Source organism: Macaca mulatta, chromosome 10 (genome assembly GCF_049350105.2).
Source record: "Macaca mulatta isolate MMU2019108-1 chromosome 10, T2T-MMU8v2.0, whole genome shotgun sequence".
Taxonomy (NCBI): Eukaryota; Metazoa; Chordata; class Mammalia; order Primates; family Cercopithecidae; genus Macaca; species Macaca mulatta.
This window is the reverse complement of record NC_133415.1, coordinates 88,595,904-88,613,932: the sequence shown is the minus strand read 5'-3', so window position 1 is coordinate 88,613,932 and position 18,029 is coordinate 88,595,904. Positions and strand designations below refer to the sequence as shown.

Below are 18,029 nucleotides of genomic sequence, written 5' to 3'. Positions count from 1 at the left end.
GTTCAAGACCAGCCTGGCCAACATGGTGAAACCCCGTCTCTGTTAAAAACATAAAAATTAGCTGGGCATAGTGGCACGCATCTGTATTCCCAGCTACTCGGCAGGCTGACGCAGGACAATCTCTTGAGCCCGGAAGGCGGAGGTTGCAGTGAGCAGAGATCATGCCACTACACTCCAGCCTGGTAGACATAGTGAGACTCCATTTCAAAAAAAAAAACAAAAAACAAACAAACAAAAAAACCCCAAAGTCTTTGGGATATTTCAACATTAATAATATTAAGAGATTACTGTTAGTTTTGTGTGTGTGAAAATGAGGGAAAAAAAAAATGTGGCCAGGCGCAGTGGCTCATGCCTGTAATCCCAACACTTTGGGAGGCTGAGGCAGGCGGATCACAAGGTCAGGAATTCAAGACCAGCCTGGCCAATATGGTGAAACCCCGTCTCTACTAAAAATACAAAAATTAGCCAGGCGTGGTGGCAGGAACCTGTAGTCACAGCTACTCAGGAGGCTGAGGCAGAAGAATCAGGAGAATCGCTTGAACCCTGGAAGCAGAGATTGTAGTGAGCCGAGATCTTGCCACTGCACTCCAGCCTTGCAGACAGAGCGATACTTTGTCTCAAAAAAAAAAGTAAGGGTGGGACAGTGGCTCATGCCTATAATCCCAGTACTTTGGTTTGGTTTTGTTTTGAGACGGAGTTTCACTCTTGTTGCCCAGGCTAGAGTGCAATGGCAGGATCTCAGCTCACTGCAACCTCCGCCTCCTGGGTTCAGGCAATTCTCCGGCCTCAGCCTCCCAAGAGTAGCTGAGATTACAGGCATGTGCCACCATGCCCAGCTAATTTTTTGTATTTTTAGTAGAGATGGGGTTTCTCCATGTTGGTCAGGCTGGTCTCGAAGTTCTGACCTCAAGTGATCCGCCTGCCTAGGCCTCACAAAATGCTGGGATTACAGGCATGAGCCACCATGACTGGCCAATCCCAGTACTTTGGAAGGCCGAGGCAGGAGAATCACTTGAGCCCAAGAGTTTAAGACCAGTCTGTCTCTACAAATAATAATAATTTTAAAAATTTAGCCAAGCATGGTGGCATACACCTGTAGTCCCAACTACTCAGGAGGATGAGGCAGGAGGATCCCTTGAACCCAGGAGGTTGAAGCTGCAAGAGAGCTGTGATTGTGCCACCGCACTCCAGCCTGGGCAACAGAGTGAGACTCCACAAAGAAAAAAAAAATGCAAGAGTCTTCTTCTTTGGCATACACTACTGATAAAGTTATAGGTGAAATACAAACTAACAAGGCCCACTGAAGGGCCCATGGAGGAATTTTACACACATTTTCTGAGAGGAATAAAACAAAAGTAATAATGGTAACACATACTCAACTCTTCATAGATCATCCAGCCAGGAAAACTCTATAAACTATGCTTTCTTTTTCTTTTCTTTTCTTTCTTTTTTTTTTTTTTAAACATAGGCTCTCGCTGTAACCCATGCTGGAGTACAGTGGCAGGGTCATAGCTCACTGCAGCCTTGCACTCCTGGGTTCAAGCAATCCTTCCACCTCAGCTTCCCAAGGAGCTGGGACTACAAGGCGTGCACCACCATGCCAGACTAATATTATTTTTAATCTTTTTTTTAGAGATGAGGTTTCACTCTGTGGCCAGGACTGGTCTCAAACTCCTGGCTTCAAGCAATCCTCCTGCCTTGGCCTCCCAAAGTGCTGGGATTACAGGCATGAACCACTGTGCCCAGTCAAACCAGGTTTCTTTAATTTCCTTTATAGATTAGGAAATGGAGGGAAAGGATAACATGTACTGATATTTCCCAATGACTGATGTCAGACAGTTATGATAACACTTAGGTGAGGAAACAGGCTCATATAGGTTAAGTAACTTGCTAGGCTGGAAAGTTCTGCCTCCAATGTGCATAACACAATGAAAGGTTCAAGAGGTTTAAGTCATATGCCCAAATTACATGTGGCCCCAAGAGAGTGGCAAATACAGGCACTCAAACTCAGACATTCCACCTCCAAATCCTGCAATCTCACCACCACATACCATGCAGCCTGGACATGAAAATCAGCCTCTTGGTCAGGCGCAGTGGCCTATAATCCTAGCACTTTGGGAGGCCGAGGAGGGTGGATCACTTGAGATCAGGAGTTCAAGACCAGCTTGGCCAATACAGTGAAAATCCATCTCTTCCGGCCGGGCGCGGTGGCTCAAGCCTGTAATCCCAGCACTTTGGGAGGCCGAGACGGGCGGATCACGAGGTCAGGAGATCGAGACCATCCTGGCTAACACGGTGAAACCCCGTCTCTACTAAAAATACAAAAATAAATTAGCCGGGCGTGGTGGCGGGTGCCTGTAGTCCCAGCTACTCCGGAGGCTGAGGCAGGAGAATGGCGTGAACCCGGGAGGCGGAGCTTGCAGTGAGCCGAGATCGCGCCACTGCACTCCAGTCTGGGCGACAGAGCGAGACTCCGTCTCAAAAAAAAAAAAAAAAAAAAGAAAATCCATCTCTTCCAAAAATACAAAAATTAGCCGGGCATGGTAGCACGTGCCTGTAATCCTAGCTACTCGGGAGACTGAGGCAGGTGAATCGCATGAACCCAGGAGGCAGAGGTTGCAGTCAGCCCTGAGATCATGTCACTGCATTCCAGCCTGGACAACAGAGTGAGAATGTCTCAAAAAGAAAAGAAAAAAAAAAAAAAAAAAAAACAAGAAAAAGAAAAGTGGCCTCTTTAATTACCTTGCCTTTAAAAATTGCAGATGTCTAATTATCATATAGGTCACAGCATGACCAATTTTCTACTCATCAAAACACATTAGACAGAATTCAATACTCCATGGAACCAAGGGACAGTCAAGCAACCCAAACCAGTCATGCCCAGGAACCTCAAAAAAGGCAGAAAAGTATTCAAAAACATGGAGACAGAAAGTAGAATGGTGGCTGCCGGGGCTGGGAGGAGGTTCATGAAAGAGGGAGTCAGTGTTTAATGGGTACAGAATTACAATTTTTATTTATTTATTTATTTATTTGAGTTGGAGTCTTGCTCTGTCACCTAGGTTAGACAGTAGTGCGCCAATCCTGACTCAGTGCAACCTCTATCTGCCCCCCGGGTTCAAACAATTCTCCTGCTTCAGGCTCCCTAGTGGCTGGGATTACAGGCATGTGCTACCATGCCCAGCTAATTTTTGTATTTTTAGTAGAGATGGTGTTTTGCCATGTTGGCCAGGCTGGCCTCGAACTCCTGACCTCAAGTGATCTACCCGTCTCAGCCTCCCAAAGTGCTGGGATTACAGGCATGAGCCATTGGACCTGGCCCAGAGTTTCAATTTTGAAGAGTTATGGAGATGGATAGTGGTGATGGTTGCACAACATTATATATATTACCAATAATCTATATATTTTAAAATGGTTAAGATGGCAAATTTTATATTATGTGTTTCTGACCACAACAACAACAACAAAAATTGAAGAAGAAAGAAAAATGTAGAGAGGCAGCCTGAGCTGGGAGAACTGGGCTTCTACAATTAAAGGATGTTTTGCATTGTCAAGAATGAAGGCCAGGCATGGTGGCTCACGCCTGTAATCCCAGCACTTTGGGAGGCCAAAGCAGGCAGAGACCAACCTGGCCAATATGGTGAAACCTATCTTTATTAAAAACATGCAAATGAGCCAGACGTGGTGGTGCACACCTATAATCCCAGCTACTCAGGAAGCAGAGGCATGAGAATTGCTTGAACCCCAGAGGAGGAGGTTGCAGTGAGCCGAGATCGCACCACTGCACTCCAGCCTGGGCAACAGAGCAAGACGTCTCAAAAAAAAAAAAAAGAAGAAGGAGGAGGAGGAAAAAAGGAGGAGAGAAGGAGGAGGGGGGGAGAAGGAGAAGGAGAGAAGAAGAAGGAGAAGGAGAGGAGGAGGAGGAGGAGGAAGAGTAGGAGGAGGATGAGGAGGAGGAGGAGAAGGAGGAGGAGGAGAAGAAGGAGGAGGAGAAGAAGGAGGAGGAGAAGAAGGAAGAGGAGAAGAAGAAGAAGGAGAAGAAGAAGGAGAAGAAGAAGAAGAAAATCTTGCTCACACCTGTAATCCCAGCACTTTAGGAGGCCGAGGTGGGTGGAGGAGCTGGTCAGGAGATTGAGATCAGACTGACCAACATGGTAAAACATCATCTCTACTAACAACAGAAAATAAGACAGGCGTTTTGGCACATGCCTGTAATCCCAGCTACTTGGGAGGCTGAGGCAGGAGAATCACTTGAACTTGGGAGGGGGAGGTTGCAGTGAGCCAATATCGAGCCATTGCACTCCACCCTGGGTTACAAAGCGAAACTCCATCTCAAAAAAAAAAAAAAAAGGCCAGGCGCCAGTGACTCATGTCTGTAATCCCAGCACTTTGGGAGGCCGAGGCTGGTGGATCACCTGAGGTCAGGAGTTCAAGACCAGCCTGGGCAACATGGTAAAATCCCGTCTCTACTAAAAATATGAAAGATTAGCCTGGTGTGGTAGTGCTTGCCTGTAATCCCAGCTACTCACGAGGCTGAAGCAGGAGAATCACTTGGAGGCAGGAGAATCACTTGAACCCAGGAGGCGGAGGCTGCAGTGAGCCAAGATCATGTCACAGAATTCCAGCCTGGGAGACAGAGTTAGACTCTGTCTCAAAAAAAAAAAAAAAGGGGGCCGGGCATGGTGACTTATGCCTCTAATCCCAACACTTTGAGGGCAGAGGTGGGTGGACCACGAGGTCAGGAGATCAAGACCATCCTGGCTAACATGGTGAAATCCCATCTCTACTAAAACGACAAAAAATTAGCCAGGCGTCGTGGAGGGCACCTGTAGTCCCAGCTACTCGGGAGGCTGAGGCAGGAGAATGGTGTGAACCCGGGAGGAGGAGCTTGCAGTGAGCTGAGATTGCACCACTGCACTCCAGCCTGGGCGACAGTGCAAGACTCTGTCTCAAAAAAAAAAAAAAAAAAAAAAAAAAAAAGAATGAAATCTCGGATGAGGGTGGCAAAGGGCAGACTGCCACCTGTTTGATTTGTAGTTAAAATGACTCATTCAAATTTCTAGGGGGAAAAGCACGATAGCTACAGAGAGAGGGATGTAAGAGCACTGGGACAGGAGGCAAAGAAACCCGGACTCCCGGCAGGGCGCGGTGGCTCACGCCTATAATCCCAGCACTTTGGGAGGCTGAGGCAGACGGATCATGAGGTCAGGAGATCGAGACCATCCTGGCGAACACGGTGAAACCCCATCGCTACTGAAAATATAAAAAAAACTAGCTGAGCGAGGTGGCGGGCGCCTGTAGTCCCAGCTACGCGGGAGGCTGAGGCAGGAGAATGGCGTTAACGCAGGAGGCAGAGCTTGCAGTGAGCCGAGATTGCACCACTGCACTCCAGCCTGGGTGACAGAGCGAGACTCCGTCTCAAAAAAAAAAAAAAAAGAAAGAAACCCGGACTCCAATCCAGGCCCTGCTTATCAGCCAAATGACCTTGGACAAATTACTCATCTCAGTTTCCTCCTCTGTTAGGAGAGGATGGCAGGTCAGATGTAAGGATTCAATGACATTTAAGAGAGTGTTCCAAAAATGCTAGCAATAGTTATGATTATTGTAAAATGCCCACATTTCCATACCAAGTTTCCACAACCTAGAAATCCCAACACCTGTGCACCTGTAGAAGCAAGAAAGGCATTGGCCAGGCATGGTGGCTTACGCCTGTAATCCCAGCACTTTGGGAGGCCGAGGCAAGTGCATCACTTGAGGTCAGGAGTTCAAGACTAGCCTGGCGAACGTGGTGAAACTCGATCTCTATTAAAAATACAAAAAATTAGCCAGGCATGGTGGTGGGCACCTGTAATCCCAGCTACTCAGGAGGCTGAGGCAGGAGAATTGCTTGAACCCAGGAGGCGGAGGTTGCAGTGAGCCGAGATTGCACCACTGCACTCCTGGGCAACAGAGCTAGACTTTGTCTCAACAACAAAAGAGAAGAAAGAAAGGAATGTCAATCCACCAGCCATGGACTTTTTTCATATGAGAAAGAGACCTCTTGAGAATCAGGTCTCTACTAGGACAGAGACCCCAAATACCCATCTAAGATTCCTGGAAGTCAGCCTTTAAAATCCTAGAATTATGCTCCTGACATGGAATAAACTGTCATTGAATAAAAAGCTTGGTTTAGGCCAGGCGCAGTGGCTCACACCTGTAATCCCAGCACTTTCGGAGTCCCTGGTGGGCAGATCACGAGGTCGGGAGTTCGAGACCAGCCTGGCCAATATGGTGAAAGCCCGTCTCTACTAAAAATATGAAAAATTAGCCAGGTGAGGTGGACCTGTAGTCCCAGCTACTCGGAAGGCTGAGGCAGGAGAATGACTTGTACCTGGGAGGCAGAGGTTGCAGTGAGCCGAGATTGTGCCATTATTGCACTCCAGCCTGGGCAACAAAGTGAGACTCCACTTCAAAAAAAAAAAAAAAAACCCTTTGTTGAAATCCCAAGCCCCTCCTCTTGCTCCTTCCCCAAAGTGCACTGATTCAAGCTCCACCACTCTTTCCTAAAACCATCCTATTTACATTTAGTCACTCATATTAGGCTTCTAAAATTGTATAGGATTTCTGCCAGCTCATTAGTTCCATTATTTAGCAAAAGAGAGCAAGGTCCAGGGAGGACCTAGCCCAAGATCTAGCAAAATTGTCAAAGCATTATTACAAATTATTACATTATAATAATAAATAATTATTATAATTATACAATATTATATATAATATATAATACAATATATATAATTATTACATTATAATGATAAATAATTATTATAATAATAAATAATAAGGCATTATTACAAAGGTTTCAATTTTTTTTTTTTTTTCTTTTTGAGACACAGTTTCACTCGTTACCCAGGCTGGAGTGCAGTGGCGCGATCTTGGCTCACTGCAACCACTGCCTCCCAGGTTCAAGTCATTCTCCTGCCTCAGCCTCCCGAGTAGCTGGGATGACAGGCACCTGCCACACGCCTGGCTAATTTTTTGTATTTTTAGTAGAGACAGAGTTTCATCATGTCTTGGCCAGGCTGGTCTTGAACTCCTGACCTCAGGTGATCCATCCAACTTAGCCTCCCAAAGTGCTGGGATTACAGGCGTGAGCCACAGCGCCCGTCTCAATTTTCATTAGGTTACTCTACAGTCAATAGCCTGTAAGGGGCAGTCACTGACAAAGATGGATAAGACAAAGACATCACCCTCCTTTTCTCTAAGCTCATAATCCAATCAAGGAGCTTGACTAAGCATACATTTTGGTTTAAAGAATGTTTATCAAGAAAAATGTCGGCCGGGCGCGGTGGCTCAAGCCTGTAATCCCAGCACTTTGGGAGGCCGAGACGGGCGGATCACGAGGTCAGGAGATCGAGACCATCCTGGCTAACACGGTGAAACCCCGTCTCTACTAAAAAATACGAAAAACTAGCCGGGCGAGGTGGCGGGCGCCTGTAGTCCCAGCTACTCGGGAGGCTGAGGCAGGAGAATGGCGTAAACCCGGGAGGCGGAGCTTGCAGTGAGCCGAGATCGCGCCACTGCACTCCAGCCTGGGTGACAGAGCCAGACTCCGTCTCAAAAAAAAAAAAAAAGAAAAATGTCCCAGCTTGCCGGGCGCGGTGGCTCAAGCCTGTAATCCCAGCACTTTGGGAGGCCGAGACGGGCGGATCACGAGGTCAGGAGATCGAGACCATTCTGGCTAACCCGGTGAAACCCCATCTCTACTAAAAAATACAAAAAACTAGCCAGGCGAGGTGGCGGGCGCCTGTAGTCCCAGCTACTCGGGAGGCTGAGGCAGGAGAATGGCGTAAACCCAGGAGGCGGAGCTTGCAGTGAGCTGAGATCTGGCCACTGCACTCCAGCCTGGAAGACAGAACGAGACTCTGTCTCAAAAAAAAAAAAGAAAAAAAAAGAAAAATGTCCCAGCTTAACCAACATAGTGAAACCCTGCCTCTATTAAAACTACAAAAAATTAGTTGGGCATGGTGGTGCACGCCTATAATCCCAGCTACTCAGGAGGCTAAGGCACAAGAATCGCTTGAATTCAGGATGCAGAGGTTGCAGTGCGCTGAGACTGTGCCACTACACTCCAGCCTGAGCGACACAGCAAGACCCTGTCTCAAAATAAATAAATAAATAAAATTAATAAAAAGACTGTTTATCAAGAAAAATGTAAACATCCTCCCTATTATTTCTTAGGAAGATGATGAAGGAAGAAAATTCCAAAGGTTAAATATACCTTTAAATTCTGACTTCCAAGCCCCCTCAGCACCTGTCTTTGGCAATAATCAGGTGCACTCAAAGTACTGTTAGTTTTATTCATTTGTTAAGTTATTTGAAATACAGATTTCTTATCATTATCCTTAACAATTCTCTGTCTGGGTTTGTGGCTGTGTGTTCCTAGAAGAGCACTTGGAAGCAACGGGGTCTCACGCTGTCACCCAACTGTAGTGCAGTGGTACAATCCTAGCTCACTGCAGCCTCTGAACTCCCAGGTCAGCCTCCCAAGGAGCTGGGACTACAAGCACGCACCACCATGCCTGACTACTTTTTTTTTTTTTTTTTTTGGTAGAGACAGGAATCTCACTTCGTTGCCCAGGCTGGTCTTGAACTCCTGGATTCAAGCAATCCTCCCACTTTGGCCTCCCAAAGTGTTGGGATTACAGGCGTAAGCCATTGCACCCACCCAACCACAAGTAATTGTCAAATGGTATTTGCACTTAGGATACACTTTCAAACTTCAGAAAGGGAGTTTAAGTACCTTTACAATCCAGGAAGATGTACCAGGCAACTGATTCCCACAGATACAGGAGATCTTGGGGACTAAAAACATTACATCTCACTTTCCCCAAATCCCAGCCAAAGGCAAACAACCTGCTTGCTTCCTCTTTAAATTTCATGCCACTTGCCCTGCTAATTCAAACCAAAAAACAAAGCTGTGGTATGGAGGAAATGAAGTCCCTTTTTAAGTATACATTAGATAAGAGAACTGACAAGTAAATACGGGGTATATAAGGTATAGACTCCATCTTGGTAAGGCAGGGAAGTCACTAACATTGAATGGAGAACTCAGGAAGATTTATTTGAGGATTTCAGGTAATTCTGAATGAAATACAGCATGGAACTGGAAGAAAACATAGAGGCAAGAAGAATGCTGAAGTTGGGTTAAGAACAAGCTGGCTGCCTCAGCTAGAAAAAAGATAGTGGCAGAAGTGACTCGGACAAGGGACTAACTGGCAGGCTGCCCAAGGGAACACATGAAAGAAATCAGATCTGCTGCAACAAGCTTCCACAGGCAACTGGGTTTCTAAGCGAGGTAGCGACGAAGATTCAGCCAGGTGGACATTGCAGATCATCATCCCCTCATTTTACAAATGGGAGAAGCAGGCCCATAGCATTAAGTGACTTGCCTGAGGTCTCACAGTGAGTGGAAGAGCTGGGACTTGAGCCAAATCCAGATCAAATCCGTTACTGAATAGGATCTGACATTCATGTGAGGAATAGGGGTTGGGAGAGGACAGGGACACACAACAGTCTAGTCATTCAGGTTTGCCCTGATTAGGGCTGGCAACAGGATCATGTGGAAGAGGGCCAGACAGGTGACAGCCAGGGAAATAGGTACAGATGATCCAACACACTTAGAAACGAAAAACGCTTTCAGAGGTAGTCTTTGTCTCCAAAAAAATTTTTTTTGAAAAAAGGAAAAATCCACTTGAGACTTAGAATAGATTAGACATGTGGGTACAAAAGGAGAAAGATCATCATAAAGCATGATCACCATCAAAGAATATCATCTTCTCCCCAGCATTTGCCTTTCTAGAGCACCCATTTAGAGAAAGCCAGAAGCTTCCACTCAAGATTGGGGCACCTACCTTTATCCTGGCTTTTCCTGGCCCATTTCCAGAACCCAGAAAACCAAGAAGGACTCCTTGGAAATTCCAACACCTGTGACCCTGCTGATCTAGGGTGTCACAGACTCCCTACTCATCATAGGATGAAAGGTAAGGAACCAGAGAGACAAGCTGGCTATGCAGCATTTATTAGAATGATTCTATATCAATAATAACGTTCACATTCAAGTAAGAAATACGTAACCATTTAAATCTGGCAATAGCCAGGAATGGCAGCTCACACCTATAATCCCAACACATTGGGAGGCTAAGGTGGAGGACTGCTTGATCCCACAAGTTCAAGACCAACCTGGGCAAAATGGCAAGATCTCGTCTCTACAAAACATTTAAAATTAGCCAGGTGTGGTGGCACATGCCTGTGGTCTCTGAAACTCAAGAGGCTGAGGGGAGGATCGCTTGAGCCCAGAAGGTTGAGGCTGCAGTAAGCTGTGATCACACCACTGCACTCCAGTTTGGGTGACAAAATGAGACCCTGTCCCCCCCCCACTTCCCCCCACCCAAAAAATATATATTTATATACAGAAACAAAACTCCCGGAGAAGTTTCAGCCTTTTTTTTTTTTTTTGAGACAGAATCTCGCTCTGTGGCCCAGGATAGAGTGCAGTGGTATGATCCTGGCTCACTGCAACCTCCACCTCCTGGGTTCAAGCTAGTCTCCTGCCTCAGCCTCCCACGTAGCTGGGATTACAGGCACCTGCCACCACGCCCAGCTAATTTTTGTATTTTTAGTAGAGACGGGGTTTCACTGTGTTGGCCAGACTGGTCTCAAACTCCTGACCTCATGATCTGCCCGCCTCAGCTCCCAAAGTGCTGGAATTACAGGCATGAGCCACTGTACCCAGCCAGTTTTGGCCATTAGTTAAAAAGCTATGTGCTAGAATAACTAATTGAGTATAACTAATAGAGGGGACTATGGCCTTGTACAAACTTTTAAGGGATGTGTATCTGGATAAAGATAAAATAAAAAAATATATATAAGGCTAACCACCACCTTCCTATTTTCACAGAGAAATCTTTGTCTTTGTGTATGAAACCTCACTACTAAAAGTGTAGTTCAGTAACATCAGCATCACCTGCAAATCAGAAGTGCATCCAGGTCCCATCCTAGATCTACCAAATCAGAATCAGCATTTCAACAAGACCCCTGGGTGACTTGACTTATGTGCACATTCAAGTTTGAGAAGCACTGGTGTAGAATACTTTAAGGGTGCACTGTACAGCAGTACACAGATAAAGTATCAAACAGCCAAAGAAAGAGACAAAGTACCTGTTCACTTTCAGTATACTATATTTTATTAGCTACTGCTCAGACAGACCTCCAGTGTTTTTTATAAATTTGGTACTTACTAATGGTCACATGATCTAACTGTGAGATCTATTTCATTTCTGGAAATAACACAACTTAGTTCTAGGGCTTTCATGCACATGAAATATAAAACAGTTTAGTTGTTCTGAAAACATGATAATGGTTAATTTTATTCAAGTCCCAACACTGAGTTCAGAGCACTTCTCCATAGGCCCCATTAATCTCTCCAGGTTTCTGGGAATATGATTAAATCCCTCGGCATCCTTAAGAAGCAGGTGCTGGCCGGGCGCGGTGGCTCAAGCCTGTAATCCCAGCACTTTGGGAGGCCGAGACGGGCGGATCACGAGGTCAGGAGATCGAGACCATCCTGGCTAACACGGTGAAACCCCGTCTCTACTAAAAAATACAAAAAACTAGCCGGGCAAGGTGGCGGGCGCCTGTAGTCCCAGCTACTCGGGAGGCTGAGGCAGGAGAATGGCGTAAACCCGGGAGGCGGAGCTTGCAGTGAGCCGAGATCGCGCCACTGCACTCCAGCCTGGGTGACAGAGCCAGACTCCGTCTCAAAAAAAAAAAAAAAAAAAAGAAGCACGTGCTTAGCAAACATCCAGTTTCCAAATGAGAGTCAGAGGGGCTTGATCCTGAAAGTGTAGTATTTTCCTGCCTTGTCCTACTGGTATAGCTTCTTGGACCTAAAAATCTCTCTCCTGCTGAGGCCTCATGCAGTTGCACACTCAAGTACTTCCCAAAAGGAAGAAAGGTCAGAGGTATCATTATCCCCAAGCACTTGGAATTCCAGCTGTGGAGAAATTAATCTGGTTGGGGGTTCAGGCTGAGAAGCCCTGAATAAGATCTGTAAAGGCAGAGGGAAACACAAAAGAAAGAACTATTGAGGCTCTTAAGAGACAGGAGGTCCCAGATATTTGCAGATTTTAAAGTCAGGATTGGGGGTGAAGACTGACAAGAGGATGACTGGGAGAGAAAAATATCAATTTCCCCACCGACACCCTAGGGACAAGAACAAAAAGAGTATCCAAGGAATTCCTCCAAATGACATATTTTCTTCATAAAAGATAGTAATAAGGCCAATGTACGGAAGAAGCTTATAGGTTAGAAGCAGTGCTGGAGAAATCTGAGAGTTTTGTTTGTTTTTGTTTTCCAGCACAAGGAGATAAAAGCAAAGGAGAAAACAGTATGCACCCAAACAGAATCTTAGGTCTTCTATGAAGTAAACCACCAGGAGGATTCAGAGTCCTGTGATTAACCAAAGAAATGGTTTCCACTTTGAATCCAGCCCTGGGGGCTGAGGCACTCCTAGACTTGAGGCCACCTCCAGCACAAGGAAAATCTGTATAGCCACTACATAAACAGAACAGTTCCGGAGAAAGACAGAAACCAGAAAAATGTTTGGGGATTGGGCAAGCCAAAAGAGAAGAGATCCGGTTAGCGGAAAGATAAAAGACAGGCCTATGAAAAACAATGTGCAGGTAGCCCTTTAGGAGAGGAATCCTTCCCTGGAGGGAGAGGAGAATTCAGGAGGCGTGACTCTGGAAAGTGTGCTCTGAAAAAAAGGCCGCAGGAGCAGAGAGAAAAGTGCCGTGCTGAACAAAGATACGCACTCGCCAGAGGAGGGAAGAGGAAATGGGTACGCTGACCAGACTGGGAGAGCACCTCAAGGGGAATGTGGCTCCAAAAATGGAAGGAAACTGAGGAATGAAAATGTCTTGGATGACAGAAAAGCTAAAAAGGGTAGGAAGCCATGCTCAAAACCACAGACCATTCGCCACCTGGAAATGAGAGGACTCAGAAAAAGGTGTGCCCCCCAAATTTAAGAAGCATCTGGAAAGTGGCTGCACTCTGAGAGTTGTAGAACTAAAAGGGGTTCACCTCGTACATTTGAGGGGCACAAGAAATAAATATACTCCCAGATATGAAAATGAGTCTCCCTCAGGAAATAAGGTAGTTTGATTTGGGGAACACGTGAAAAGTGTGTAACCCCAAGAATACAGTCTCGGGAGAAGGCAGTGAATTCCCTTATTTGTGAAACTGGAAATAAGTACTCATAAACTTCAGAATTTGGACATCGTTTTCGGCCCAACCTCAGATTTGAAGGGCTGAGGAAAGGAAGTGGCCCCTAAATGTAAGAAATTCCTGAAGGCATGCTGTCAGATTTGGGACCTGGAAAAGGGGGATTCTTCTTTGGAGTGGTGGGGATACAAGAAAGTATCCCAAAACTTTGGCTAATGGACCCCAGATCTGAAGACCCGATAACAGGGTGAACCTCTAAATTGGAACGGAAACGCAGAATCAGATTGGAGGCCCGAAAAAAGGAGTGTGCTTCCACTTTGGGGGCTGAGGTTAGAGGGCACACCTTCAATTCGCGGGGGGCTTTAGAAATTTAGATAAAATTCCAGAGCTAGAGCTTAAGAAAGGGGGTGTGCCGCCCAGTTTTCAAAACTATAGAGAAAAGGGACACTCCCATATTTGGGGTCTTGAGAAAGGAATGTGCTCCCCGGAATAGCATAAAAAAGCCAATTTTAAAAAAACGTATCCCCAAAGCACAGGGCAACAGCAGAGGCTGCTGATGAGGCTCTAGGGGCCCACACAGCTCAGGCTCGGTCCCTAGCGCTCACCCGCACCCCCAACACGGCCCGCTCCGCGCCCCGGGCCCGCACCCCACGGCCCAGCCCCCTCGGGCGGCGCTGATTGGCGGCAGCCGCCGTCACTCTTGAGGGTAGCCCCGGGGATTGGGCACCGCTCGCACGCCCGCCACGCTCTCAGCAGCAGTCCCAGGGCCTCCCTCCAGGCTGGGCGAGCGGGGCCAGGCGGGGAGCGGGGCCGGGCAGGGGACCGGAGCAGCCGTGGCGTCCGTCGCCGTCCCCGTCCGCACGGCGCGCGCGCAGCGCGGGCCCGGCCCGACCCGGCCCCGGCCAGCCGGCTTCGCCTCGCCGAGCCTCGCCGCGAGCTCACCTCACGGCCCCACTCCGGCTGCGCCGCTCCAGGACCAACCGACAGAAGGACTCTGCGTGCTCTACACCACGTGACCCCCGGGACGCGCCCAGCGTATCCCCCGCCCCCCACACAGACGCATCATCGCCACCACCGAGTGACGTAAGGTCCCAGCGGCCCCGCCCCCTGCCCTGTCCGCCCGATCACCGTGGCAACCGCCTGCGCAGGCCACGCCCACTGCCCTGACGCGCGGGAAACAGGTCCGCGCCCTATCAGAAACACGAAGCCCCTACTCACTCGTAATCACTGAGATCTCGGAAGCCGGGGAATGGACGCTATCCATCACCCGTTAATTTTGCCACCTACATGTGTCTCAAAGCTTCCCACTTCTCCATCGAAGCGACCACCATCTCTCCAAGATGACGGTGGTCTCCACCCTATTACTCTTTGCCGTTCTAATCCATTCTTCGTACACAGGCAGAGAGGTCTTTTCAAAACGCCATCCCCTGCTCAAAGCCCGTTTCCCTCCCTACTCCTAATTAAGATCTAACTCTTCACCTAGAGTATCTACCAGGCTCTTCAAAGTCTGGACCTGACCTGCCGCTTTCTTGTCCTCACACATCCAGCTCCCCCACATTCTCAGCGTCCTTCAACTCCGCCAACAATCCAGGTTCTTCTCACCTCAGAGCCTTTGCACTCTTTTTCTCCCCCACTTTATCATTAACACCTAGAAAGGTTTCCAATTGCTGCTAAGGATAAGGAGCTATATTTTGCCTGGGGACGAAGGTCGGAGTTGAAGCCATCCCGAAAGAATATGAGGCCAGGAGCAGTGGCTCACGCCTGTAATTCCAACACTTTGAGAGGCTGAGATGGGTAGATCACTTGAGCTCACGAGTTCAAGTCCAGCCTGAGCAACATAGCCAGACCCCCCCCCACCTCTCTCCAAGAAATACAACAATTAGCCAGGCGTGAACGTGCGCACTTGTGGCCCCAGCTCAACCTTCTGAGTAGCTGGGACTGCCGGCCCATGCCACCATGCCTGGCGAATTTTTTTTTTTTTTAGACACGGTCTCAGTGTGTCACCCAGGCTGGAGTGCAGTGGCTCAGTCTTGGCTCATCATAACCTCCACCTCCTAGGCCCAAGCAATTCTCCCACCTCAGTCTCCCTGATAGCTGGGACCACAGGTGTGCACCACCAAGCCTGGCTAATTTTTGCATTTTTTTGTAGAGATGCAGTATCACCATGTTGCCCAGGCTGGTCTTGAATTCCTGGGCTCAAGCAGTCCACCCACCTTAGCCTCCTAGAGTGCTGGAATTAACATCGTGCTCAGCCAATTTTTTTTTTTTTTTTTGAGACGGAGTCTCACTCTGTAGCCCAAGCTGTGCAATGGTGCAATCTTGGCTTACTGCAACCTCCGCCTCCCGGGTTCAAGCAATTCTCTGCCTCAGCCTCAGGAGTAGCTGGAATTACAGGTGCACGCCGCCACATCCAGCTAATTTTTTGTATTTTTTTTTTTTTTTAGTAGAGACGGGGTTTCACCATCTTGATGAGGCTGGTCTTGAACTCCTGCCCTCATAATCTGCCCACCTCAGCCTCCTAAAGTGCTGGGATTACAGGCGTGAGCCACTGCACCCGACTCAGTTTTTTGTTTTTGTTTTTGTTTTTGTTTTAGAGACAGGGTTTCACTTTGTTGCCCAGGCTGGTCTCAAACTCCTTGGCTCAAGTGATCCTCCTGCCTCAGCCTCCAGAAATGCTGGAATTACAGGCCTCAGCCAGCAAATCCAGCTTGAGAAGTGCTTTTTAAACCAGGGCTGGAGACTAAGGAGGGTATTGCCTCAGTGGAGGTAGTCAGGGCAAAGAGCAGCCCTTAGGTAGAGATACTGTGGAACCAGGGACAAAAGCTTCAGCTATACTTGCTTGGGCAGTACATGTCTTCTATTAAAATTGTAACATGGCTGGGCATGGTGGCTCACGCCTGTAATTCCAGCACTTTGGGAGGCCAAGATGGGCAGATTACCTGAGGTCAGGAGTTCGAGACCAGCCTGGCCAACATGGTGAAACCCTCTCTCTACTAAAAATACAAAAATTAGCCAGGCGTGGTGTTGCATGCCTGTAGTCCTGGCTACTTGAGAGGCTGAGGCAGGAGAATGACTTGAACCCTGGAGGCAGAGGTTGCAGTGAGCCGAGATAGCACCACTGCACTCTAGCCTGGGCAACAGAACAAGATTCCATCTCAAAAAATAATAATAAAATAAAATAAAATTGCAACAATACAGGAAAGATTCACATGACCCCTGCACAAGGATAAGCATGCAAATTCATGATACATTTCATACTTTTTTAAAAATCAGCAATTTGAGAATCAGTGCCACTCAGTCAAGTAAGTGCTCACATACAGGAAGGGCCTTCCCAAGATCCTCTGGGTTTATGTTTATTTATTTTTTATTTATTTATTTATTTTTTTTTTTTTTTGAGACGGAGTCTGGCTCTGTCGCCCAGGCTGGAGTGCAGTGGCCGGATCTCAGCTCACTGCAAGCTCCGCCTCCCGGGTTTACGCCATTCTCCTGCCTCAGCCTCCCGAGTAGCTGGGACCACAGGCGCCCGCCACCTCGCCCGGCTAGTTTTTTGTATTTTTTAGTAGAGACGGGGTTTCACCGTGTTCGCCAGGATGGTCTCGATCTCCTGACCTCGTGATCCGCCCGTCTCGGCCTCCCAAAGTGCTGGGATTACAGGCTTGAGCCACCATGCCCGGCTGGTTTATGTTTATTAATATGAAATTGCTCAGATGTCAGTGGCTATGGTAGCACACAAATAACTTTTTGCCCCACAACCACAATAATGCCAAGAACTCCAGACTCTGTAGCCCCGTATAAATATAGCATGTTTCTTTACTTATTCAACCAGCATTTACTTTAGAGTCAAATTCAAGATGGGCAGCAAACACTCAGAGCACAATAAGACTTAGGCCCTGCTCTCAAGGAGCTCACAGACTAGTGAAGTAATCATGGCAAGCAAAAGAGAAATACGTTACAAGGGCCCCTGAGCTACAACAGGAGTGCAGGCTTGGAAAACAGACAGGCACAAGGACACCTCCACCAAGAAAGAGCGACAGCTGCTGCCCCCAGCAGCACTGCACACCACTGCTGTGATTCAATCTTAGTATCCCTTTGTGTTTGAGTCACTCGCTCAAGAGGCAAAGTCTTGGCCAGCAGCCACTGTCGATTGGCCAATCTCAGGTCACATGGATGAGTCCAGCCTGCCAGGGAAAGAAGAGAGGAATGATCTGCTCCTAAGGGTACTCCCCAAGATGGGAAGTGGGGGTTGGAAGGAGACTGACACTGATCAGGGAAAAATAACTGAATACAGATATGAAAAAAGTACCTTGGGAGTTAAGCTCTTTCTGATGGAAAAACTTTCAGAAATTTGACTTACCAGCTTCTTCTGAACTGAATATTAATGGAATGCTAGCCAAAGAGCTCCAGTTTACAAGATTTTGGTCTAAAGTTCACTGACTCCTTAGTAGCATCTACCTTCTGCCTTAAGATCCTCCCCAGCATCTTACTAGTACTGTATTTCAAAACTGTAGTCCCAACCCATAAACTGAGAGCTCCACAATGAAACCCTGTGTGCATCCATACGAAGTATAGGGTAGCACCAAAAGCATCCATCTGTGTGGAAGAGTTGTCACTCTCCGTAGGCATCACTTTTCTTCAATATTCACTTTTTTCACTCAATGGGATAATGTATATCTACCAACACAGAATTGTCACGTTTAAGTTCAATAATATGTGAGAAAATGTACTAAACTACAAAGTTCTATACAAATTCATTTCTACTTTCTTTCTTACTA

General features: G+C 47.3%; 1 protein-coding gene and 1 pseudogene across 2 annotated transcripts in view; one reads left to right on the top strand and one right to left on the bottom strand.

The window, feature by feature from the left end:
- PHF20 (PHD finger protein 20) overlaps positions 1–14,264 on the bottom strand; it is a 186,820-nt gene extending 172,556 nt beyond the window's left edge. For both annotated transcript variants that reach the window (XM_015149104.3, XM_077951704.1), the window contains exon 1: positions 14,200–14,264. The gene's annotated coding sequence lies outside the window, so the exon portion shown is untranslated. The remainder of the gene's footprint in view (positions 1–14,199) is intronic.
- A 2,162-nt stretch (positions 14,265–16,426) lies between these two features.
- LOC114670650 (U6 spliceosomal RNA) lies at positions 16,427–16,519 on the top strand (annotated as a pseudogene).
- The last annotated feature ends 1,510 nt before the right edge of the window (positions 16,520–18,029 follow it).